The 27649-nt window shown below is 34.1% G+C and overlaps 1 protein-coding gene across 2 annotated transcripts in view; it reads left to right on the top strand.

Annotated features, from left to right (window-relative positions):
• Positions 1-27649, top strand: part of FBXW7 (F-box and WD repeat domain containing 7) — a 180892-nt gene that overhangs the window by 30344 nt on the left and 122899 nt on the right. Inside the window, exon 2 of one of the 2 annotated variants that reach the window (XM_069492932.1) lies at positions 14612-14659. The exons of the other annotated variant lie outside the window; for it this stretch is intronic. The gene's annotated coding sequence lies outside the window, so the exon portion shown is untranslated. The remainder of the gene's footprint in view (positions 1-14611; positions 14660-27649) is intronic. 2 annotated transcript variants of the gene reach the window in all.

The following is a 27649-nucleotide window of genomic DNA, read 5'->3' as shown; positions in this document are numbered from 1 at the left end:
GTTTTTGATGTCTTTCAACGTCCTATAGCATAGTGGTTTAAGAGAGCAACCTTCAGTAAGTCTCTTAAAACTTGTTTGTTTCTTCATTAGTAGTAGTATCATCATCTTTTCCTACCTTATAGATTATTATAAGAATTAAATAAATTAATGCATATAAAGCATTTAGAACAGTGTTAGTTATTGTTCTCAACCTCCTGTTAGCTGTTACCTACTGCCTTTCTGATAGATTCTACTTATTCTGGGAAGACAGTGGCACATTGCTCATATTCTCCTTGTACATTCCAGGTCCTACAATAGTTCTTGATGATTTCAACATCCGTATGTATGATCATCAACATCCTGTCTTATTTTCCTGAGAAAAATCCAGTGATTTTTCTCCTCTAGTCTACCCTGCTACTCTCTCTTATGAGAATTATTATGTTAATAATTGTTCGACCTAGTAAAAAATTAAACATCTTGTATCCTTCAGGTTTGCTTGATTAGCTGTTCCCATTATAACTCTCCTACCAGCCCATTTGTCCTTTCAGTCTTTTGGTTTCTTCCAGTCATCAGCTTTCTCTGTTGTTCACATCTCTTGTTAACCAAGAGTCTTGTCTACTTCTTGTCTGTATCCTAAATTCTCCATACTTGTATATAATTGTCCCACTTGTCTGGCAAAATCCCAGTTCTGGGTTAGCTCCATTATCTATTTCCTTCATTCCTATACCACTTGAAATGCTGCAGTAGAAAGTTACCCAAAAGGACATTTCGTTTTCATTATAAATTCATGACCATCAACCACAGTTGGACCCTGATACTGCTTGGAAATCCATTATATTACTCTTGTCAAATGGTGTCCTCATCGTTACTGTGACTGTTCAATCATCCGTTCTCTTCAGACCTCCAGTGTGCCCCTTCTCTTTCTGCAGAAGAGTTTTCCTATTATTTTCCAGTGAAAATAGGAGTACCCAGTGGAAACCCTTGGTTGCCCACTACCTTTCCTATTTTTTCTTCCTTCTTAATGTTAAAATAGAGGTAGTACTGCTTTCTAAGGCTCTTTCTCTCTTCCTCTCCGTCTGAGGTACCTTATACTATTGATTATCTCCTCCTATTTTTGGATATTCATCTTCTTTCTTTGCACTTGATTCTTCTCATTAGTATTTAAACATGCTCAAGTCCCACTATTTAAGAGATAAAACAATACGCCTTCATGGGTACCACATTACTGACCTTTTTATTCTCTTTCCTAGCCAAATGCTTGAAATCATTATTTGTTTGTATTTCTCACCTTTGACTCACCTCTTCGGTTTATTCATTCCACCAGCATGGTATTTGCTAATGGTACCAGTGACCTCTCTGTTAGTAAATTAAGTGGATATTTTTAGACATGCCCTTATTTGACCTCCTAATAGTGTGCTAGGGCTGCCATAAAATACCACAGCCTGGATGACTTAAACAACAGAAGTTTATTTTCTTGTGAACAGGAGTCTAGACGTCCAAGATGAAGTTGTTGGCAGGTTTGGTTTCTTCTAAGGCCTCTCTCTCCTTGGCTTGTGGGGGGTGCCTTCTTGCTATGTCTTCACATGGTCTTTCCTCTGTGGGCATGCTTTCCTGATGTCTCTTTTTGTGTCCAGACTGGATTAGGGCCTGGGTGATGAATTTATTTACCTCTCTAGAGGCCCTATCACCAAATACAGTCATATTCTGAGGTACTAGGGGTTAGGGTTTCAACATATGAAGTTTGGGGGAGCACAGTTTGGCACATAATAACCTCCTAGCAGGTGTTAGCATTTTTGAAAAACTGTCCTTCAAACCCTTTGGTTTCCATTCTGCCTCTCTGATCTATTACTCTATAGCCTTTTTCACAGGCTTCTCTTCTGCTTGGTCATTAAAAATTGAAATTTCTTGAGTATTAGTTCTAGGCTGCTTTCTCCTCTTTGTTTTTTCTCCCCAGGCAGTCTCACCACTTTTGATTTCCAGTTATGAAGGAATTACAGGTCTGTTGCTCCAGTACTTATTTGTCTAAGTTCCAGACCTATTTTATAACTCTGCTTAGAGATCCCAGGGATACCTTAAGTAAGATGTTTGAATCAGAACTCATAATAATCCCCATTCATGTGATTTGACCTTAGCCTACCTCCTTAACCTTATCTCATGCTACTCTCTTTTTTTCACTCTTTGCTATAGCCATGCTGGCCTCTTGGTCCAAATATCATCTATCTTTTCCCCCAGAGCCTTTGCTCTAGTTATATCCTATGTCAGTATGCTCCTCACCATTTATTTAAAAAATTACTCAGTTTGTAATATATGCAAAAGATACAAACATTAATCATTGGGGAAATGCAAACTGAAACCACAAGACAATCACTAAAAACAACTAAAAGGGCTAAAATTAAAAAGACAGTTGACAATAAATTTTCTAGGAAGATACCCAGAGTTCTCATAAATTGCAGATGTGAATATGAAATGGTAGGAGTGCTTTGGAAAATTGTTGGCAGTTTCTTATAAATTTAAGCATATGCCTTTGGATCTAGCAGTTCTACTCTTGGGTGTTTTCTAAAAAGGAATGAAAATGTATATCCACAAAAAGCTTTTTAAAAGAATACTTCTAGTAGATTTATTCATAATAGCTAAAAACTAGAAACAGTCCAGATGTCCATCAGGATAATGGATAAAAAATTTTTGATTTCGTTATACAGTAGAATACTATTCAGTAATAAAAAGGAACTACTGATGTACACAAAATGACATGGATGAGTCACACTCAGCAAAAGAAGGTGGACATAATATACTGTATGATTCCATTTATATTAATTTCTAGAACAGGCAAAGCTAATCTATGGTGAAAAAAATAGTGAAGTTGCCTTTTTGTTGTGGAGAATACTCATGTTTGAGAAGAAGCATAAGGGAGCTTCCTGAAGTGATGAAAATGTTCAATATCTGATAGAGGTATGTGTTAACTTGAGTTTATCTATTCAAGTTGTACAGTTAAGAAGTATATATTTCAATGTATGTAAATTTCATCTAAAAATTATAAAAATTGAGTTGGGTGGCAGGGAGTGGGGTGTGGAAGAAATAAGAATTACAGAATGTTGATGGTGGCTGAAGTTGGATAATGGGCATGTAGGAGTTTATTATACTATTCTGTCTATTTTGTATTTGAAATTTTCTTCACAAAAAGATTTTCTTTTAAAGTAAGAAAGTTATGAAGATACATAAACAGCACCTGTGCTTTCACCACCAGCATAATAAAAAACTTTTACTGGCCAGGCATGGTGGTTCATGCCTGTAATTCTAGCACTTTGAGAGGCCGAGGTGGGAAGATTGCTTGAGGCCAGGAGTTTGAGACCAGCCTGAGCAAGAGCAAGACCATGTCTCTACAAAAAATAGAAAAATTAGCCAGATGTGGTGGCATGCACCTGTAGTCCCAGCTACTTGGGAGGCTAAGGCAAGAGAATTGCTTAGGCCGAGGAGTTTGTGGTTACAGTGAGCTATGATGACGGCACTATACTCTGGCCTGGGCAACAGAGCGAAACCCTGTCTCAAACAAACAACCCTCAACCCCCCCCCCCAACCCTTACTGATATAATTCCTTTCTCTGGTGACCACACCTGATTGTGTACTTTCTCCCCACCAACCACTATCCTGAATCCCTCTTCACTTTTAAACATCTTCCAATATCAGTCTAAATCTCACTTCCATGGGCAAAAGCCTTTTCTGACTGAAAATACTCACTAGGGTTAAGTGCCCCTGTTAAGTCCTTTCACGGCTTTTAACACAATCATGATTTTTATTTAAACTACTTAATATCAATCTCTCCAGTAGACTAGGTTTTCAGAGGGCAAGGTGTATCTGTGGTTGCTACATTAGTGTCTAGAATAATACATTTATTGAATGATTGTCTTGGTGTAGTTTTTTTAAAAAATTAAAGATATCAAAACTGAAGAGCTATTCTATTATGCTTACTTTGATTGTTGGGTCAGAATGTTACAAAAAGTTATGAATGTGGGATAATGATTGAGAGATGGTAATGCTTTCTTTCTGATTTTATTTACACCTGATAAAAAAAGAAGCTATCATACCATATCATTAGATCTGGAACTATGTCCTAAAGTCTTGTGAATTGGTTCTCAGATGCCCTTGAGCTTTATGTTATCTTATTTGAAAGCCATGTGAGTTCTCCTTTCCTCTTTACAGAGTATTCTAAATGCCTCTTTTTTTTTCTCGTCTTTAATGTGCTCCTCCTTTGACTGTTAGTTTTGGTATTTATCAGGGATGATAATCTTTAGGGGCTTGTTGTTTTTTTATTTTTTATAATGATGGCTATATATTTTACACTTCGGTATGCCTCACTGCCAAATGAAGGTATGAGCTAATAAATAATAAAGGTAGCTAAAAATGCTCTGCTTATAATTGTACCATTAAACATGTTGCCTTTAATACAAATACACATTCAAGATATTTAAGGTGCAGGATTATGGTTTTCTTTTCTTTCTTTTTTTTTTTTTTTGAGACAGAGTCTCACTCTTTTGCCCCTGGTAGGGTGCAGTGGCATCATCATAGCTCACTGCAACCTCAAACTCCCAGGCTCAAGCAATCCTCCTGCCTCAGCCTCCCAAGTAGCTGGGACCACAGGTGCGTGCCACTATGCCCGGTTAATTTTTCTAGTTTTTGTAGAGACAGGGGTTCATTCTTGCTCAGGGTGATCTTGAACTCCTGAGCTTGTGATCCTCCCGCCTTGGCCTCCCTGAGTGCTAGGATTACAGGTGCCAGCCACCGTGCCAGTCCTAGGATTATGTTTTGTTTTTTGCTATTTCGTATTTCCATGGAGTTGGGCAACTTTAACAACGTAGTTAGATTTCTGCTATGAGTGTTTTTTAACTTTAGCTGCTACTTGAGAGACAGCATGTTATAATGGTTAAGAATGTGGATTCTGGAAGAGTCAGACTGCCAGGATTTGAGTCCTTTTCTCACTATTTCTTAACTGTGTGACTTTGACCGAGTGGCTTAACGGCCTTGTGCTTCAGTTTCTTTACCATTAAAACAGAGATACTAATAGTGCCTTGCAGTGTTGTGAGGACTGTATGAAGTACTATATATAGTGCCTGATACTTAGTAAATGTTAGCTCTCTTACTACTCTTCGGGTTTTAGAGGAGTCCATAAATAATTTTTCCCTAAGGTTTTTGTTATTTATTGTGCTAAAATACACATAGTATAAAATTTACTATTTTAATCATTTTAAGTGTACAGTTCAGTGGCATTAAGTACATTCACAGTATTTTGCAACTTTCCACCTCTATCCATTTCCAGAACTTTTTCATCATCCCAAACAGAAACCCTGTACCCATTAAATCATAACTCCACATTTCCTATCTCCCTAGCCTCTGGTAACCTCTGTTGTATCCTCTATCTTTATGAATTATGATTATTTTAGTTACTTCATAAATAGAATCATATAGTATGTGTCCTTTTGTGACTATCTTACTTCACTTGCATAATGTTTTTAAAGTTAATCCATGTTGTAGCATGTGTTGTAGCAATTGATTTCTCACTTCAGTCCTTGTGGTTGGAGAAACTACTTCCACAATAGAAATGAAAACATGTCCACAAAGCTTTTTTCAAGAATGTTTATAGATTTATTCAGCTAACAACTAGAAACACTGGTATGGCTGGGTCAAGTTGGACTAGTTTGCTGTAGCCCAGGGTCATGTAAGAACATGAAGTTTTCAAGGTAGTTATGGGGGGGAGGTGTTGAAGGAAGGGGAGTAGGCATAATAGATAGTGGTTAGAAGAAATAAAGGTACCAGGTAGACAATACTATAAATATTCAGAGTAAAGATTACAATTTTATGATTAATTTTATAAATTCTAAATGCATCCTGTTGAATTTAACTGCAACTCTTAAAATTGACCAAGATGACTTTATAATTTTTCATGGAAACTGATATTTTTCTAATACTTTGAAGAGATTTAAAATAGCTAATATTGGAACCAATATTTCATGTGTTAATTGATTTTTCACTTTGAATAGCAATTAGTTTAGAAAATGTTAAATTTAGGCCGGGCGCGGTGGCTCACGCCTATAATCCTAGCACTCTGGGAGGCCGAGGCGGGTGGATCGCTCGAGGTCAGGAGTTCGAGACCAGCCTGAGCAAGAGCGAGACCCCGTCTCTACTAAAAATAGAAAGAAATTATATGGACAACTAAAATATATATATACAAAAAATTAGCCGGGCATGGTGGCGCATGCCTGTAGTCCCAGCTACTCGGGAGGCTGAGGCAGTAGGATCGCTTAAGCCCAGGAGTTTGAGGTTGCTGTGAGCTAGACTGACGCCACGGCACTCACTCTAGCCCGGGCAACAGAGCGACACTCTGTCTCAAAAAAAAAAAAAAAAAAAATGTTAAATTTAAGTTAGCAATGCATAGTAGATATATAGTTATACAGAGCCTGAATCACATTTGAAAAATCTAGTATTCATATACTCTCGAGGTACCTGAATTCCCAAAAGCTTTATGTATTCTGAAGTTAATTGAAAATAAGACCTTTTGGGAATTCAGGTAGTTCAGGAGTGACCTTTCTGAAAAACAGACCTGAGGACCATATACCTCTTCTTATAATCTTTTATTATCTGCCCATTGCCTGGAGTAAAGTCCAAATTCTAGAGCAACACAAACATGGTCCTTCATGAACTGACAGACATTTCCTAATAATTCCTTACATACATGATGCTCCAGCCTTAATAAATTAAGAATTTTAAAGTTACTATGGTGTTCGATTCACGTGTCTTGGTATATGTGCTATTCACATACCCTAAAATATACTGGCCATTATTTAGCCTAAAAAGTCTTCTCAGGGAAGATTTTTTAAAATCCTGTCTAAGCTCAATTAATGGCTTCCTTCATCCTAACCATTATATTTAGTAGTTAACAGTATTATAAGTACATTACAGTAATTTTTGCAGATGCCTGCTTACTCCCTAAGTTGAATTGCTTGAGGGCAGGTATTGTTGTATCAATCTTTAGAGTGTCATCCATGCCTTGCTTATTGATTGATTAGGGCTGATGGGATAAATAAACATTTATGCTTTTCCTTTTGAGAATATCATAAAGGTTGTTCCTTTAGTTGGTTAATAGAAGATGGCACAGATTTCTGTACAGATTGGCTCTATGGGAAAACAGAAGAGAATAATTAAATAAAATATGAGTAGTTTCATCTAGGAACAATTTTCTGCAGTTGGAACTAATATGTTATTAAATTACCTAGAGTGGAAGGTTGAATTTCTGAATGATAACATTTTAGTTGTTAAAGAAAATGACATGTAAGAGAACTTTTAAGTTCATATGGCAAAAAATGGGGAAATACTGCAAAGTTAGAGTCTGTGAGGTTTCTGATGTTTCATAGACTAACAAAAGGTTGCTTTATTAGCAGCATTTAATGAATCCCTTTATTGGCTTAGGCATACTGGTAGCTTTGTCATTGCAAAGAGCTAAAAGTTCTTATTTCAATTCATGATTATGTTAGAGTAGTAAAGTGAAAGCTTTTGACCTTCTCTTAAGCAGAAAATTTTAAGTTTTTACCAATAGATGAAAGCATTTTTAAGGGACATGGTGAAGAAATAGATTACTGTTAAATCACTTGAAAAATATATGCTTTATATCTTTTTGTGCACTAGTCTTACAGCAATAGGTTTCTTTTCATAGACCTATTAATTGATATTTGAAATAATATTAATAGCTTTAATAGGATGGTTTTTTAGAGTTAGGTCAAGGTTATCAACAAAACTGAATTATTAGAATGGGTAAACTTTCAGTTCTTCAAATGGTGTTAGACATTAAGAACAACATGAGATACAGGATTTTCTTTTTTGCTGTTTTGCCCAGGCTGGTCTTGAACTCCTGGCCTCAAGCGATCCTCCCACCTCAGCCTCCCAAAGTGGTGGGATTACAGGTGTGAGCCACTACATCTGGCCTGAGATACAGGAAATATTAAAGTAGAGAAGATGTAATGCTACTTGGTGGCATGCTTTTCAAATTATTTTTATTTATGTAAATGAAATATATTTTGCATTTATAATTATTTTGGAAGTGATGACATTTTTCTGTTAACTTACACCAGAGGTTAAAGTAGAGGGAGTCACTGGGGATCTCCCTCTAAATCAAACTTCTTCAAAGCAGTAGTTTTAAATACCAGGAATTACAGAACTAAGTGTTGTATAGCTGTATAAAACTAAGAATTATATAGTAGCAGTTCATTTTAAATTAAAAAATTTAAAAACTAAACTAAAACTTAAAAACTAAAAAGATAAGAATGCTTATGCAAAAATTATGCTTACTGCCAAAATTAACAAATATTAACATTTTGCTATCATTCTTTCGGAACTTTTTAAATAAATAAAAAAAAATAGTTTACTAATCTCATTGTTTTGCCTCTCTTCTCAGATGTAATTACTATTCTGAAGGTATCTTTTAAATTTTTAATACTTTTTAGCACATAATTATATAAAAAGATAAATAATATTGATTTGTTTTTAAAATGTAAATAGTATATTGTTTGCATACCTTTGTAACTTCAAGTTTCCATTTCAAGATTTATTCATGTTCTTATTTGTATGTACTTAAAGTTTATTTATTTTAACCTCTGTATTACTAGTTTTTTCCATTACTTATGATGTTAAATTTCATTACTTGGTTAAGGTGATGATACCTGATTTCTCTATTGTATAAGTATCTTTTTCATCTTGATAATTAATTGTTAATCTGTGTGGTAATGCCTTGAGATTGGTAAATATTGTTTCTCAACAACTTTTCAACTAGTGTTCTTAACATTTGTTATTGATTTTTGACCGGATCTTCATTTGAGTACATTGATGCTTGCAAAATGATGATTTTTTAGTTATGTTATTCTTTCCACATTTATTGGCTGGTATTCTTCTGTAAGGGAGATTTTCTACCTTTCTTTCTTCATTATCACGGTGGGCTCAATGTTTTTTTTTGTTGTTGTTGTTATTTGGTGGGCTAAGATCCATTACTGCTATATAGGCATGAACTGTATATGTGATAGTGGGCCAGTAAGATTATAATGGAACTGAAAAATTTTTATTGCCTAGTGGAGTTGTAAGCATCATAATGTCCTATGACGTAACATCTGATGACATGTATAGTGCAGTGCATTATGTGTTTGTGGTGATGCTGGTGTAAACAAACCTACTGTAGTGCCAGTCATATAAAAGTATAGCACATACAATTATGCAATGTATATAATACTTGATAATAAACCACTATGTTACTTGTTTATGTATTTACTATGCTGTATCATTATTTTAGGGCATATATCTGCTTACCAAAAAAAAAAAATTAACTGTAAAACAGTCTCGGACAGGTAGGTCCTGCAGGAGATATTCCAGAAGAAGGCATTGTTATCCTGGGAGATGATAGCTCCATGCATGTTATTGTCCCTGAATGCCTTCCAGTGAGATAAGATGTGGAGGTGGAAGACAGTGATATTGATGATCTTGACCCTGTGTAGGCCTAGGCTTAATGTGTGTGTTTGTGTGAACAAAAAAGTTTAAAAAGTAACAAAATGGGCTGGGCATGGTGGCTCACGCCTGTAATCCTAGCACTCTGGGAGGCCAAGGCAGGAGGATTGCTCGAGGTCAGGAGTTCGAGACCAGCCTGAACAAGAGTGAGATCCCATCTCTACTAAAAATGAAAAGAAATCAGCTGGACAACTAAAAATATATAGAAAATATTAGCTGGGCATGGTGGCGCATGTTTATAGTCCCAGCTACTCAGGAGGCTGAGGCAGGAGGATCACTTGAGCCCAGGAGTTTGAGGTTGCTGTAAGCTAGGCTGACGCCAGGGTACTCACTCTAGCCTGGACAACAGAGTGAGACACTGTCAGAAAAAAAAAAAAAAAAAAAAGTAACAAAATGTTTTTTTAGAAAAAATCTTACAGAATAAGGATACAAAGAAAGAAAATATTTTTGTACAGCTGTGCAATATGCTTGTGTTTTAAGCTGTTATTACAAAAGAGTCAAAAAGTTAAAAATAAAAGTTTATATAGTAAAAAGGTTACAGTAAGCTGAAGTTAATTTATTATTGAAGAAAAACTTTTAAAATAAATGGTTGACTGCTAGTACCCTTCCAAATGGCCTTATTTGAACCATTCTTTTTTCTTTTTTCTAATATTGACTCTACACTTTTTATTTGGAATTAGAGATCCATCATTAAGAACTGTGAAGGGTCTGAGATTTTATCCTACTTGCAAGTAACAAATTACTCAGCTGTAGTTTCATGAATGCTGGTAGAAGACATGAGACTCCTGAGCTGGAATTGAAGGATTACTCACAGCAAGCGATAGCAGTGGCCAGAGTGTTTAGATAGTTTTTTAGCCAGTTTCCTGAGCCACATTTCTCATACAGCAGTGTGTGAAGAGGGCCAGATGATACTTGTATGCACAATGAGTTGCATAACAGGAGAGGAATTCTTAGTGTAGAGAACCTGAATAGTAGTTTATAATAGGAAGTAAGAATCCCTGCCTTTGCTTTGGAGGGAGATATTATCTCGGTTTCCCAAGGCTGTTTGCTGTCAAATACCCTAAAAATGATAGTGCAGACCAAAGGGCAATGAGTGTCTTTCTCCCAGAAGGTGCAGAAACATGAAAGTCCCATAGATAATTGTCTCCCAATAATAAATTTCTGCTCATTTGTACACTATCTCTGATTTATCTGATAGAGGTTGGTGAAGTACCTGTTTAAATAGTTTGCCAGCTTTTAAAATCAGATTATTTGCTTGCTTATTGTTGAGTTTGAGAGTTCTTTCTTGATTTTGGATACAGTCCTTTATCAGATAATGTGATTTGCAGATATTTTCTCTCAGTCTGTGACCTGTTTTTTCATATTCTTAAGTTTCTTTTACAGAGCAAAAGTTTCCAATTTTGATGAAACTATCAAGTTTTTCTCTCATGAATTGTGTTTTAGGAACTCTTTGCCTAGCTGAAATCAGTTTTTTTCCCTTTGTTTTCTTCTAGATGTTTTATTTTTTTATGTTTTACATTTAGATCTGTAATCTACCTTGCATTACCTTTTGTAGAAGTCATGAGGTAGAATACAGGTTCATTGTTTTTGCATATGGGTATCCATTTGTTCTAGAACTATTTGTTGAAGAGACTATCTTTTCCCTCATAGAATTGCCTTTGTATTTTTGTCAAAAACCAATTGTCCATCTCTGTAACAGCTTCATAATAGTGTTATCTAATTTAGTACTTTTTATAAATTGTTTTGGATATTTTAGTCCCTTTGCTTTTTCATGTAAAGTTAAGAATCAGCTTGTTGATAAAAAAAATGTTTGGCTGAGATTTTGATTGGGATTATGTTTAATCTAAACATCTATCTGTGGAGAATTGGCATTTTAACAGTATTGAGCCTTCCAATCCATGAATATAGTATAGTTCTCCATTTTTTAGATCCTTGATTACTTTCGTCATTATTTTATAGTTTTCAGCATACAGATCCTGCACATATTTCGTGGATGTATAGCTAAGGATTTCTTTTTTATGCTATTGTAAGTGCTACTGCTTTAAACATTTTTGATGTACTTACTCATTGTTAGTATGTCAAAATACAATTGATTTTTATATATATACATATATATATATATATATATATATTTTTTTTTTTTTGAGACAGAGTCTCACTCTGTTGCCCGGGCTAGAGTGAGTGCCGTGGCTTCAGCCTTGCTCACAGCAACCTCAAACTCCTGGGCTCAAGCGATCCTCCTGCCTCAGCCTCCCAAGTAGCTGGGACTACAGGCATGCACCACCATGCCCGGCTAATTTTTTGTATATATATATATTTTAGTTGTCCATATAATTTCTTTCTATTTTTAGTAGAGACGGGGTCTCACTCTTGCTCAGGCTGGTCTCGAGCGATCCACCCGCCTTGGCCTCCCAGAGTGCTAGGATTACAGGCGTGAGCCACCGCGCCCGGCCTAATTTTTATATATTGATCTTATATTTCAGGACCTGTTAAAATCATTTATTAGTTCTAGAAACTTTTTGTAGATCTCATTGGATTTTCTGTGTAGACAATCATGCTACATGTTTATAGCATATACTGTTTATGAATAAACAGTTTTTAAAAGTTTCATGATTTTCAATTTGTATGCCTTTTATTTCATTTTCTTTCGTAATTACACTTGCTAGGGCATTCTAGTACAATCCTGAATAGAAGTGGTGAGAACAAACATCTTTACTTTGTTCCTGTTCTCTTGTTATTAAATGTAATGTTAGCTGTGTATTTATCTAGATGCCCTTTATCAGATTAAGAAAGTTCTCTTCTATTCCTTCTTTGCTTACAGTTTTTTTCTTTCTAATCAGGAATGGATGTTAGATTTTATCTAATGCCTTTTCTGGAACTATTGAAATGGTTATGTGGTTTTTCTTGGTTAGGCTGTTAATATGATCTATTCCATTCTGTGATTTTCAAATATTGAACCAGCTTTGCATTCTTGCTATAAACCCTACTTGGTTGTGAACTAATATTCATTGCTAGATTGGGTTTGCTCATACTTTGTTGAGGGTTTTTGTATGTGTTCATGAGTGATGTTGAATGGTGTTTTCTTGTAATATCTTTGTCTTTCTTTGGTATTTTGAGTTGGTAAGTATTCCCTTTTCTTCTGTTTTCTGGAATAGATTGTGTTTAATTGGTATTACTTTTCTAGAATGTTTTGTAGCATTTGCTATGAAACCATCAGAGCATGTTTCTTTGTTTATTTTATATATACAGGACAATTCAGGTTATCTGTCTTTTCTTGAATGATTTTTGGCAGTTTATGGCTTTCAGGATGAAATGGTCCATTTCATCTAAGTTGCTGAATTTGTATGTATAATGTTGTTCATATTATTCTCTAGTAATTATTTAATGTTTGTAAGGTCTGTAGTGATATCCCCACTTTCATTCCTCATTTCTCTTTTGATTTATGGGTTGGTTAATCTGGCTAGAAGGTTTATTAGTTTTATTGAGCTTTTCACAGAACCAGCTTTTGAATTTATTAATTTGCTCTACTTTTTTTGTTTTCAATACCTTCATAATCCACTGATTTCTGCCCTTCATTATTGCGTTCCTGCTGCTTGATTTGAGTTTGCCCTATTTTTCTTTGTCTAGTTTCTTAGGGGAGAAGCTTGTTGATTTGAGACCTTTGTTCTTTTCCTTTTCTAATATAGGCATTTAGTGCTATACATTTCCCTCTAAGCATTGCTTTGATTACATCATACACATTTTGATATGATATATTTTTATTTTCATTTAGTTTCGAATCATTAGTCTAATTTCTCTTGAATACTTCTTTGATCCGCAAATTATTTAGATGTATTATTATATTCCCATGTATGGAAATTTTCAGATATCTTTCTGTTACCCATTTTGAGTTTTATTCCATCATAGTCAAATAATGTATTTTGTATTATTTCAATTCTTTTAAATGTGTTAAATCTTGTTTTATTTAGGTGAATGTTTCACGTATACTTGAAAAGAATGTATATTCTCTGGTTGGTTGGAATAATTTGTTTTTGAATGGAAAGGGATATGGTTTTAACCCTGCTATAAGATTAAACATTAAATACTAATTGCTTTGTAGCCAGTGGGGTAATAGAAAAGGATATTGGGATTTAGAATACTTGTTTTTAGATAGGCCTGCCTTTTACTAACAATATGAGAGGTCTTCAAAAAGTTTGTGGAAAATACATATTATGAAAAAGTACGCATGGATTTCAAAATTTCTTCATACCAAAATAAACTCATACTAACTTATTGTAACATGTATGAATAAGATTTTTCAAGTCTAGAGCAAAGTGCTGGCAAATAAGAGCTTAATAAATAATATTTATGCTTTTATTCTTGAATTTTTGAATTTTATTTGACTTGAGACTTGACTGAAAGAATTTATACTGTGTTTATAAATTATATGTTTATTATTTATGTTTATTATCATTAAATTATTTATAGCTAACTTTTATAAATAGTAAAATTCATTTGCCCCTTTATCATTTCTTTTTTTATTATGCATAAAATATTTAAATTTGTTTAGTACATAGGATGGATTTTAAAATGCTTCCTCATTTTAATTTTTTTAATAAGTTGAATATTTTGTAACATATTTTTCCACTTCATTGGCTCTACTTTAACTCTGTAGACACTGTTACATTGTCTCAGTGCTTAAAAGTTGGTAACTAGATACTAGAATGTGGAGTAATTACATTGTATGTTGATTGTCAGGAAGAATAGAACATATGAATGCTTCTTTAAGAGTGTTAGCACGCCATTGTCTGATCTATAATTTTTTAAGTCTGATTTTTAATAGAGCTCATTCTTTTTGTGGTCTAGTGAACTCTGCCAATGTCTTGATAATTCATTAGCTTCTCCATGTATTATATGTAAAATTTAAATTATTTGTAAGATTACAAAAAAATCTGTTTTATATTTATCATATGCCAAAGTTTTACCATATGCTTTGGGTTTCAAAGTGTTATACAAAAACAAATTTCCCAAATATTAAATGAAATTCTTGGGTAGATTTTACAGAGTAAGTGTAACTCTGAAGTTGAAAAATGATTTATCTTTTTTTATTATTTAGGGAGTCTCAACCACCAGCAGGATTTTTAAAAGGCTATCTTAATATTTGGTAAGTATGTATTCTCCATGTTCAATACTTTTTATGTTTACTTAAGTTTACATATATGTTCTATGGATGACATTTACAATAACCAGTGTAAATTACAGTTATAATTTATATTTCTTTTAATTTTTACATGGGTAGTAGAATTTTTTTCTCCTTATACCTATTCTGATCCCCTTCTGATCCAGTCTACACATTGTGTCCAGAAAATCCTTTTGGTGCATGGCCTCAATATTAAGAGTTTAAAGAAAGAAACAGTTTCAGTGAGCAGGAATTGTAATACTTAATGAATGAAACAGGATTTTCTGTACTTGAGATTTTGTAATAATTCCCTATTAATTGCAAAATTAGTATAGATTTCTTCTTTAGCTGTGCTTGACTCCTCCTTATATTAGGTCCTGTTTGCTACGACATGACAACATGAACACCAATACTGTGCTCAGATACTGTGTTTTCTGTCTGGATTACTCCAATTTTTTTGTTCCAAGGTTAAAATATGAAAAACTTTGGAGATGTCTGTAGTTAAGAATTTCATAAACTTATGATTTCACTACATAAAGCTTTTGTTTTTTAATTTTTTGAGTAAAGATAGGCAAGTTAATCTCAGAAGTGTTCTACTCCAACTACTCAGTGATTTAGACTTGTCAGTAAGGTGATTAGATAGATATAACAGTGCTTTGGGTCATCATGATAAATTTTGAAGTCATTAACTATGCTTCAGAAATGGGAGGGAAATGCTGAGACATTGGATAATCAAGGGTCATAATGTAGTTTTTTGTTGTTTGTAATATAGTCAATAAAATATTTTTAAGGATGAATACATTTATTTGATTAGCTAAAGTAGAGTTCTGGGATACAGGAAACATATTTAAATGATAAGCATCGGTTTTTTAAATTATACTTTTTAATATGTTTGATACAATAAATATTTGACCAAATGATGTTTCTAAAATTCTGTAAATAACCACAGGGATACTTAAATGTTCAACAGTTACACTATTTTGTTTACTGTATGTTTATAATAAATGCAACATTTTTAGGGGCAAATGATGTTACAAAGATCTCTTAAACAAATTTTTACCACTTTAAATGTGGTAACTGATTTCTGGCGATGTATTAAGTAGAAAAGAGTAACTTACTGTCATTTTTTTTCCCCATTGATGCATATACTGGAGTTAGAGGGAAGCAATTGTCTTTGCATGTATATGCTTATGATGTATATTTCATCTTTGCAAATTTGTTTTTTTAGTGACAGTTTTATTAAGCTATAGTGTACACACCAGGAAATTCATTCCAAGATGTACAATTCAGTGATATGTTTGTTTATTCACGAAATTATGCAGTCATCACTACTGTCTAATCTTAGGGTACTTTCATCACTCTCTCCCCCTAACCCCCAGTCCTAGGAAACCATTAATATACTTTCTGTTTGTATGGATTTGCCTGTTCTGGACATTTTATAAAAATGGAATCATACAATATTTGTTGTTTTATGTCTGGCTTCTTTCACTTAGCAGAGTATTTTCAAGATTCACCTGTGTTGTATGTAGCATGTATCAGTGTTTCATTTATTTTTGTGGCTGAATAATATTCCATGGTATGCTACATTTTGTTTATTCATTTATCATTTGATAGGAAGTATCTGTTATACTTTTTTTGGCTATTAGGAATGCTTTCACTATGAAAATTCTTCTATAAGCTTTTGTGTAGACATATTTTCATTTCTTTTGAGTATATATGGATGGGGTAGAATTGGTGGATAGTATGGTAACTGTGTAACTCTTTGAGGAACTATCAAAGTGGTTGTACCATTTTACAGTCCCACCAGCAATGTATGAGGGTTGTAATTTCTCCACATTCTCAAGTACACTTAAAGTAAGTCTTTTGTATTTTAGCCATCCTAATTTGTGTGAAGTTGTATCTCATTGTGGGTTTGATTTTCATTTCCATAATTACTAATGATAAGCATCATTTTATGTGCTTATTGACCACTTGTCTTCTTTGGAGAAATATCTATTCAAATCCTTTGCCCGTTTTTAAAGTTAGGTTGTCTTTTTAATTTTTAATTGTAAGCACTTTTAATTTATTCTGGAAACTAGTCCCTTATCAGAGAAATGGTTTGGAAATATTTTCTCCTATTTTGTGAGTTATCTCTTTATTTTCTTAATGGTGTCCTTTGAAGCACAAGAGTTTTTAATTTTGGTAAAGTCTAATTTATCTGTTTTTTCTTTTGTTGCTTATGCTTTTGGTGTCATATTGCAAATTCATTTGAAAATAAATATTCATTGATAGTCTAGGTCTATGACAAGGTTTCAATTATCATAGGACTATAAAAAAGCATTGGCATTTCCTGTGTTTGGCAGCTAAAGCCCAAAGGAAGCAATTATCCTTGTATTTGTGCTTCAATTCCTTAGCTTATTGTTTTAAGCAAAGCCTTATGTTTTGATCCCATGTGTTACCGTGAAAATATTAACTGTGTGTGGTATGCTTATTGATACTAGCCTTGTGAATCTGTGTTTCATTTTTTGGATTGGAGAAGGGAAGGGCTATCCTTAATAGTTTAGTTTATTATGGCAATTATTGCATATTTGATTTCATGCCTTAATAAACCATTGTCTTTAAGGCTAAGAGTATTATCAGAGTTCTTTTTATCTTTCTTGTGAAGAGAGAATAGATTTTGATAATCTTACTGATTTTAAATCTTGTGCACATTATTTTTAGGCAATAATAGTTTGATGGTTTTGTAAACCTACATATGGAATATGAACATTTTTCCTCTGCTTTATTAAGTACATATCCTTTTGATTTTTAGGGGACCAGTTTAGTTCCTTATTTTTGATCATTATATGGCTTTTTATATCAAGTGAAGGCATATTTCAGGATATTTTGGCCTATGTTGTTGTCTAATTTAGTTTCTTGGCGAAATGGTTTATAGCAATGGATTGTCACTGCTCTTGACAGCATTGGCTTTCTGTGTAAGGGTGAGGTTGTAATATAAATGTAATAGATATATTTTTATTAGAAGAATTGACTATTTTTATATTATCTGACAAATCTGTGTTAACTTCAAATAACAAAAGTCTATTTTCGTGAAATTTTATATAGCTAAGATCACTGATACTCTTCTTGTTGATTTAAAATCATGGTGCCCATTGGATGGGTAATATTGTTCCACACATGGATATTTTTATAGTTTGTTATAGCATCCATGGACATTTAACAGTTGAAAAGGAAATAAAAAACTGATACATCTTATTCATAATGGTGTTAAATTTTCAATTATGATAATAAGGAAAAGATACAGTTGAGACTTACCTCCTATGGTTTATGTCAGTTGTGGTAATTAGAATTTTGGTGACCTATTTATGGCTGACTAAGGCAAAAGAGCTTTTATACACTATTCCTTTCATCTTCCCTTCTCTTGTTCTGTATGCTTATGAATATAATAATTGAGTATATATTAATTCTCTTTAAGTATTTATATTTTAAATAGGGTTTTAATATTAGTAGAGACTCCTTTTTGTTTCAAGGGTGAGAAGGATTACCCTTTAGCTAGATCACTAATTTGTCACTAAAGTCAGTAGGGACTGCCTTATACCATAGGTAGCAGCTTTTCAGGGCATGTCCTCATTTGTTACTCTGCTGATCCATAATATACCTTGGAGATATGGGTCAGGGTTGTATAGATAGAACAATTATACTATTCTTCATACAGTGCTTTCTTATATTATTATTATTATTATTATTATTTTTGTAGGGGTGGGAGTCTCACTATATTGCCCAGGCTGCTCTTGAACTCCTGGCCTCAAGCAATCCTCCAGCTTTGGCTTCCCGAAGTGCTGGGATTACAGATGTGAACCATTGTGCCCAGCCACCAACTATTCATCAGAAAGATCTTTGCCTACTAATCTTACTCTGAAGGGCTCAACTGGACTTAGATTATTGTAATTGCAGCACTTTTTTTTTGCACAAATGCCTGCAAATCATTGAACGGTAGTACTGACCCCTTTTTTCCCCAATAAAGTTACCACATCATTGCAAGGAATTTTTCCTAAAAGTTTTTCCTTCAGAATTCACTTCTATAATAAAAAACATAATCCAGATTAATCCACACGCAGTGCATTAGACATCTCAACTTTGTTCTTTTTAATACCTAAAATTTCTGAATTCTCTTGATCCTTCTTCACAGAATTCCCAGGCTGTTAAGCTAAATAATTACAATGGTTCATTTCTTTTATTTTTGTTCCCTGTTAATGGGCTGCCTAGGTTTGCTAGAGTTTCACCTATTTACTATTTTGAGAGGTTTCTAGTATAAATTCACATAAATTCTAGTATAAATTCTCCCTGTTCCCCCTTAGCCTCAGTGCTTCCTGGTAATTCTTATCTTTTTGATCTATTTCATTCTACATGTTAGTTATTGGAACCATTTCACTATCCTCAAATGACTAATCCTGTCCTTATTTCTCTTACTCTTTTCATTTCATATTTTATAACCTTTTTCTTCAGTCTATCTTAATTCAAAGAACAAGGTGTTTTCATTTCAAAAGCTATTATGTGTATTCTTAATCTTACCCCTTCTTTTTTCCACTGGAACCTTGGCTATTTTCTATTCTTCCTCTTATGCTCCATGTTGGGTTCTTTGCCTTATCATACTTAATCTTGAGAAGCACTCTACTTTCTCAGTCCTTCCCATTATCATCAAGGTTGTTTGACTTATAGTCCACTCTAGGTATCTCCAGTTTTTCAACTCTTATTCAACTACCTTCTGCAGTTTGATATTGTTTCTACCAGTGTTCTGCTTTCTTAACTGAAATTAAACCACATTTCTCAACTAACCAGCTAGATAGACATTAGCGGGGCTGATTGAACTGCTGTAAAAATGCCTCATATCATTCTCAGGATAAAGACTGAGTTCCAGATGGCTAAATCTGTGTCTTTTCACTTCTCATTCTGTCCTGTTTTTTTTTTTTTTTTTTTTTAGCATTTGGTATTTTATTTCTTCTTAGCATTCATGTCTCCCTTCTCATCTGTAATACTATACTTAAATGGTTTTTCTGCTCTCTCTGACTAAATGTTTGTTTTCTTTGTTGTTGGTTTCTTCTTTTACATACCTCTTAAGTATAAACTAGGTTGAAGCTTTGCTCTTAGTTCCTTTTCATCATACACCATTTTGAGGAGATGGTCTCTGTTTTCATTATGTAAATTATCACAAATTTGTGGTGACTCACGAATGCCATGTTTTCCTTCATGACTTGTTTTACCACTGACTCAATCATTATGTCCTCAGCACCCCAAAATTGTTACTTCCCAAGCTGAAAAATTTTTCTTGTATCATGCTTGATATATGGCTCATACTCAGTAATGCTTGTCAAGTCATGAATGAACTCATCATCTGAGTTTCCCAGTCTGTTCAATTTTTATTTATTTATTTATTTATTTGGACAATGGTTTTACCATTCACCTTTTCTCATGTCACAAGCCCTAAAACATTTTTGACCAACTATTGTCTATACTTGTTAACATTAGTTACCATATTTTGGTCCTAAGCTTAACTAATGAGGTAGATGACATTTTCATTTGCAGGTGGTGGAAATATGGATCACAGAGATTGTGATTTACTTATGATTTCATGGTTGTGGAGTAGAAACTTAAAACTTAGCTTTCTGGCCGGGCGCGGTGGCTCACGCCTGTAATCCTAGCACTCTGGGAGGCCGAGGTGGGCGGATCGTTTGAGCTCAGGAGTTCGAGACCAGCCTGAGCAAGAGCGAGACCCCATCTCTACTAAAAATAGAAAGAAATTATATGGACAGCTAAAAATATATATAGAAAAAATTAGCCGGGCATGGTGGCGCATGCCTGTAGTCCCAGCTACTCGGGAGGCTGAGACAGGAGGATCCCTTGAGCTCAGGAGTTTGAGGTTGCTGTGAGCTAGGCTGACGCCACGGCACTCACTCTAGCCTGGGCAACAGAGTGAGACTCTGTCTCAAAAAAAAAAAACTTAGCTTTCTGATTACATGTTTTCTGGTTTTCACAGAAAACATTCTTTATAATGATAAAAGTAGTATGCTAGACAAGAATTACTCTGAGTGTACTATGTGAATTAAAAAAAAGAGAATGGAAGTGACAGTGCTTTAAATTCTTGTGTAAGAAGATGTAGTAAGATGAAGGCCCTAACTTTGTGGAAGGAATGGATATGAGAAATTTTTTACTCACCTAACAGAGAATTTTGAGATTTTGACTTCTGTTGATGAAATGATGCTAGTAAAGTGGTTTGAGTGAACCATACTTCCTATAACAATTATAAAATCTGGACAAAATATTGAAAGAAAAACCCTAACTATTTAAAAGCAGTGGGAAAATGACCAAAGAAGGCAGAAACCAAATGAAAGCCTGTAACTGCAGTGTGGTAATTGTATGTTTGTGACTTTCTTGCCTTACGGTATATCCCAGCATCCTGTAGTTCCAACAACGTAGGAAAGAAGTTAGGGCTAGCCAAGCAGGTGGAAATTGACAGAGGGAAGTCCTGGAAGCTAGAAGTAAGATCCACAATCTGAATGTAAACTGTGTCCAAATCATGGCAGCCGCTAAACTGTGTTTGTGTAGGGGAGACCCCAGGAGACCCAGTGTAACAACAGGTAGAAATGAGAGGGGTCTGCTCTTGAAAGAGAACTGATTTGTGTTTGCTTCTTTTTTTTTTTGACTGAGTACATTTCTCAACTTGCACACAGCCTGGGTGGCCAAAAGCTGGCTCGAGGTGTCAGAGGACAGAACAGAATGACAGAACTGTTAAAATTTAGGAGAGAAACTCTGAAAGCAAGATAATATTGGAGGATATGAGTCACATGTCTGAGTATAATCTCTGCCCAATTACTTGGCTGAGCACCAAACTACTCAGATGTAGGGATGACTCTCAGGGTATCAGGTTAAAAGAAGGGAACACCTAGAAGGTGAAAGAACTAAGCTAAATGAGGTGTTGCACACTATAAGGGAGATAATACAGTAAGTCCTCATTTAATGTCATTGATAAGTTCTTAGAATCTGTGACTTTAAGTGAAATGCCGTATAATGAAGCCAGTTTTTTTTCTCAGCAATGTTATAATGAAATGATGTTGAATGAAACTATGTTGAAAGAAATGATGTTATTCAAGGACCTGCTGTATGTTGTTTTGCTTAAAGTTGTAGTTTCCAAGAACCTATAGATGATGTTAAGTGAGGACTTAACTGTAGTTTGCAGTTTGAGTCTAGCCTATTAGAACCATGCAACATCAAAACCACACGGTTGTTTGAAAGACTGTAACAAAATCCAGAGTTGCTATAACATGTTATTTATAACAGCCGTTTTCAATAAAAAATTACTGGATATGCAAAGAAAGTGAAAATATGACCCATTTTCAGATAAAAGAAAATCAATCAATAGTAACTAGCCCTGAGTAGGGCTAGATACTGGATTTAGCAAAGACTTTAAAGTAGCTCTAAACATAATCAGAAGAATTAAGGGAATCCTGTGTTCAGAGAATTAAAGAAAAATACAGTTGGCCCTCTGTATGCATGGGTTCTGCATTTACAGATTCAACCAACCATGGATCAAAAATATTTGGGGAAAAAACCCAACACACAATGAAAAAATTACAATACAGCAATAAAAATAATACAAATAAACAATAAAAAAGTTTTAACGAATGAGCACGTAAGAGATCTCAATAGAGAAACAGATACTATAAAGAAGAAGCAACATAAAATTTTAGGGTTGAGAAAATCAATATTTGAATGAAATTTCATTAAGCTAAACAGCTGTTTGGAGATGGCAAAAGAATCAGTTAACTTAAAGACAGGTTAATAAAACCGATCAATCTGAAGGACAGAGAAAGGGTAGAGATGAATGAACAGAGTTTGAGAGACCTGTGAAATAATATAGTATTTGAACATGCATCTGAATGGAGTCTTAGAAGGAGAATAACTGATGGATGAAAACTCCCCAAATTTGGTGGAAAGCATCAATTTACATATCCAGGAAGCCCAACAAAGTTTGAGTAGGATAAACATACACAACACATCCAGGCACCTAAGTAGTCAAGCTGCTCAATGCCAAAGATACAGAGAAAATTTTGAAAACAGCAGGAGAGAAATAAGTTATCAGAAACAGTGGCGGCTAGAGAACATGAAATGGTACTCAAACAGCTGAAAGGAATAAAGATATCAAATAAGAATTCTATGTCCAGCTAAAATTGAAGATGAAGTAAAGATACGTTCAGATAAACCAAAATTGAGAATTTTTCACCAGTTACCATTATAAGTAGTTCTAAAGGAAGTTCATCAATTTGAAGGCAAATGGCACCAGATGGCAAGTGCCATCTATTGGAAGAAATCAACATCGAAACTAGTAAATACGTAATTTACTATTAATTTTTATAGTTATAAAAACTATTTTTCTTTATTTTAAAAACAATTACCTATGACTTGAAGCAAAAATTATAATGTTGTATTGTTGGGTTTATAATGTATATATGAAAATGATACCTGAAAGGGTATTTTTTTCTGGCTTAATTTGCATTTCCCTGATGCCAGTGTTGAACATCTTTGATGTGTTTTTTGGCTATTTGAATATCTCCTTTGTGAAGTGTCTAATCAAGATTTTGAGAATTTACAAATTACACAATAGTTAATACTACATGTCATAATAAGATATAACAAATTGACATATTAAAAAGTCTTTTATGAACATGGTATATCTTTTATTTAGGTTACCTTTTTATTTCTCTCAGTAATGTATAGTAGATTTTTAAAAACATAAAATGTAATAAAATATATATAACGAAATTTGCAATTTTAGTCATTTTAGGTGTGCAGTTCGCTGGCATAATTACAGTCACAATGTTATTCATTCATTACCACTGTCTATTTTGAGAACTTTTTCATCACTCCAATTAAGCAATAATTCCCAATTTCACCTTTCCCCAGCCCCTGGTAATGTCTAATCCACTTTCTGTCTTTATGAATTTGCCTATTCTGTATATTTCATATAGAGTAGTTCCCCCTTATCCGCAGTTTCACTTTCTGTGGTTTCAGTTACCCACAGTCAACCGTGATCTGAGAATAGATGAATATAGTACAGTTAGATATTTTGAGAGAGACCACATTCACATAACTTTTATTACAGCGTATTATTATAATTATTCTATTTTATTATTGTCATTGATCTCTTGCTGTGCCTAATTTATAAATAAAACTTTATCAGAGTTGTGTATGTATAGGGAAAAACACAGTATATGGATAGAGTTTGATACTGTCTATGCTTTCAAATATCCACTAGGAGTCTTGGAATGTATGCCTTGTTTGATAAAAGGGAACTACTGTACTTTCTGCTCTGCTCCTTTATTTGAAATCACTGCTGTATAAATATAAGGTCAATCTGCCTGTGATATGACTCTTGTTGATCGCCAGGGGAATAAATTAATTGCTATCTGTAAAAAGAGTCTTGGGAATGACTACTGGTTTTGTTCTTTGTACGATTTGACTACTGTTGTAGTTGATTTGGTTATGGTATAATACTAAAGTACCTTATTTGTTTCAGGGAGATGGAGCAAATTTAGCTAACTAGACAGAAGTTAGTGTGGAAATAGGTTCTCTAGAGTCAGCTTGATTAGAAAAATGGAAGTGCTGATGGTTTCGAAAATATGATGATAGTGATATCATCTCTCTGGTATAATATTTTTCTTATAGGACTAGTGATAGATTGAATGCTGATTTAGGTAGTAAAATAATGTAATTGTAGTCTGAACTAGCTATACTGTTTTGGGTAGTAACTTAGGCAGTAGAGAATACCACTTTCTTAGGCATGGTTCCTCACTTCTCATATGGGGCCTTTTCACTGTACCTTGGAGTGAATATGCAGAGAGGCAGTAACTAGGCCCTAATTTCCACAAGTTATATCACATCAATTGAGGAACATTTTAATTGTGGTTGTCTAGCTGTGTTAGGGCTGTATGGGTTTTGCTTTCAGCTGTGCTACAAAATAGTAAAGATTGAATTGCTTATCTCTCTCTCATCACATTCTGAAACTTTCCGGTGGTCCATAGAAGTGGTATAGCAAACCGAACTTAGCTGGATTTGCTCCCCATTACAAGCTCTCACCCCTCTTTTTTCCTGCCTCTTCTTGTCATATCCATACTGCAAGTTCTGCCAAGTAAGAAGTAAGTTCACTCTTAATAGAGCTGGTTGACAAAGGAATTTTGTATATATGTCATATTGTTTGATTCTCTGAAAGGTAATATGGGACTATGGTAGCAATCCAGCATGATATGCTCTTATTTTTAAATGTGCAAATAGACGTGTGTGAGATGGTGGCTTACCTATCATAATATGCCTACTGAGAAGTATCTGACCTAGAGCCTAAATGTGTTGACTTTTTAAAAGTCTCTGTGCTATGCTGGATCATGGACATCTGCCTCATTCTTTTTAGTGGACTAAGATGGAGAGTTAATGTCAAAAGGCAAGTGAAAAATTTATTAGATACTCTTGAAGGTGAAAATAGATGTGCCTCATTACTAGTATAGTTCTTTTTGTGACCACTGTGTCAACCTGCTTAGAAATTAAATTTTAAACATCAAATTACAAGAGTTTCCTTAACTTTCTCTTTTGGTAATGAGGGTGTAGAGGATGGGGTAGAAGCGAAATCCATTGGAAATTGAGTACCATCACCCTTTCTCTTTATCTTCTATGCAGAAATCTTTCTTAAATTCCACAATATAAATGTCACATGTTTCATCTTTTGAGATTCTTTACTTTGTCTCCAGATTGTTCGTTAAGATTCTACCAGAGAATTAATTTTCAAAATTTAATTTCTCAGCTTCGTTTCTATCTTATTTTTAAACTTTAAAAAGTTCAATTTTATTGAGATATAATTAATGTATAATTTGGTGATTTTTAACATATGTGTATACTCATGAAACCATTACCATATTTAAGGTAATAAATATATACATTACCCCAAAAGGCTTTTTGTAATTTCCTCCCTCTCTCCTCAGACAACCGCTGATTTAGTTTCTGTTACTGTAGGTTAGTTTGTATTTTCTAGAATGTTCCATAAGTAGAATTATATAATGTGTCTCCTTTTTTGTCTGGCTTCTTTCCCCTAGCTCAATAAATTTGAGATTCATCTGTATTGTTGGATGAACTGTCAATACTTTGTTCCTTTTTATTGGGGAGTAGTAGTCCATTTTTTGGATATATCAGAATTTGTTTTTTGCCTGTTTCCATTTGTATGTTGCTTGATTGGGTTGTTAACAGTTTTTGGCTGTTGTAAATCAAGTGGCCACAAACATTTGTGTGCAATTTTGTATGTGGACATGCGCTCTCATTTCTCTTATGAGTGGAATGGCTGAGTCATATAGTGGGTATATGTTTACCTTTTGTGAGATACTGCCAAACTTTTCCAAAGAGTTTGTACCACTTAATACTGTCACCAGCAGTGTATAAGTGTTCCAGTTGTTCCACATCCTCAGAAGATTTGGTATGGCCAGTTTTCATTTTACTTGTTTTAGTGGCTATGTAATGACGTATCATTGTGTTATTATTTGCATTTCCCTAATGCAAAATTATGTTGGACACCTTTGCCTTTGCTTATTTGCCACTCATATATCTTCTTTTATTGAAGTGTTTTCTGAAATTTTTTACTTAATCTTTTTATTGGAGTGTTCGTCTTATTATTGAGTTATAAGAGTTTTTTATATGTTCTAAATATAATTTATTTGGTAACTTTTTGCAGGTTTCTCCCAGTTTGTTTATTTTTGTTTTTTACCAGTGCCTTTTGTAGTTCAAAAGTCTTTTATTTTGATGAATGCCGGTTTATATTTTTTCTATTATACTTCATGCTTTTTGTGTTATATTTCAGTAGGCTGAATAATGGCCCTTGAAAGATGTCCACATCCTAATTTCCAAAAGCTGTGTATATGTTATTTTTTAGGCTATAAGAACTTTGCATATGTGATTAAGTTAAGGGTCTTGAGATGGGATTATTCAGGTTAGCCCATTGTAATCACAGAGTTCTTATGAGAAGAAAGTAAAAAGGTCAGGAAAGAAGAGATGGGTGACTGAAGCAGAGGTTGGAATGATGTCCTTTGAAGATGTCCTTTGGGCCATGAGCTAAGGAATTCAGACAGTGTTCTAAAAGCTAGAAAAGATGAGGAAACAGATTCTCTTCTTGAGCCTCTGGAAAGAACAGCAGCCTGCCAACACCTGATTTTAGCTCAGTGAAACTGATTTTGAGCTTCTGACCTCAAGAATGGTAAGAAAAAAATTTGTGTCGTTTTATGCCAAGTTTGTGGTTATTTGTTACAGTAGTCACAGGAAGCTGATTCAGATTTTAGGACCTGTAAGTGGAGTGCTGCTGTAACAAATACCTAAAAATGTGGAAGTGGCTTTGAAATTGGGGAATGGGTAGAAGCTGATAGAATTTTGAAGAATTTGGTAGAAAAAGCCTAGTTTGCCTTGAGTGTACAGTTTTGAGGCCCCAGAAGGAAGTGAGGAGCACAGTAGAGAAACCTATATTACCTTAGAGAATACCTAAATCATCATAAAGAGATAGTTGGTAGAAATACAGACATTAAAAATGCTGCTGAAGAGGACTCAAAGGAAGGAACATGGTAAAGAAAACCTGTATCTTAAAGAATACCTAAATCCCAACAAATGCTAGTGGAAATGTGAACTTTTTGTGGTGTTGTTAGTGAGGGCTCTGAAGGAAATGAGGAACATGTTATTAGAGACTAAAGAGGATCCTCATTAGATAGTGTAAATAACAGAAAGCTTACCTGAATTCTGTCCTAGACTTATATGACTAACTCTATTTTGTCTTGCCTTGGTATGGTAGCAATCACTTGTGTATAAATTTGTTGTTCTATTCTGTACTTGGATAAGGTAGTTTTAATTAACGTGGCAGATTTATATTTTTATATAAACTAAATTTATATTTTAATAAAATATTAGTATTCTTTAGAGCAA

This window comes from Eulemur rufifrons, chromosome 18 (genome assembly GCF_041146395.1).
Source record: "Eulemur rufifrons isolate Redbay chromosome 18, OSU_ERuf_1, whole genome shotgun sequence".
Classification (NCBI taxonomy): domain Eukaryota; kingdom Metazoa; phylum Chordata; class Mammalia; order Primates; family Lemuridae; genus Eulemur; species Eulemur rufifrons.
Note: the sequence above shows the minus strand (reverse complement) of the source record. Positions and strands in the feature narration are given on the sequence as shown.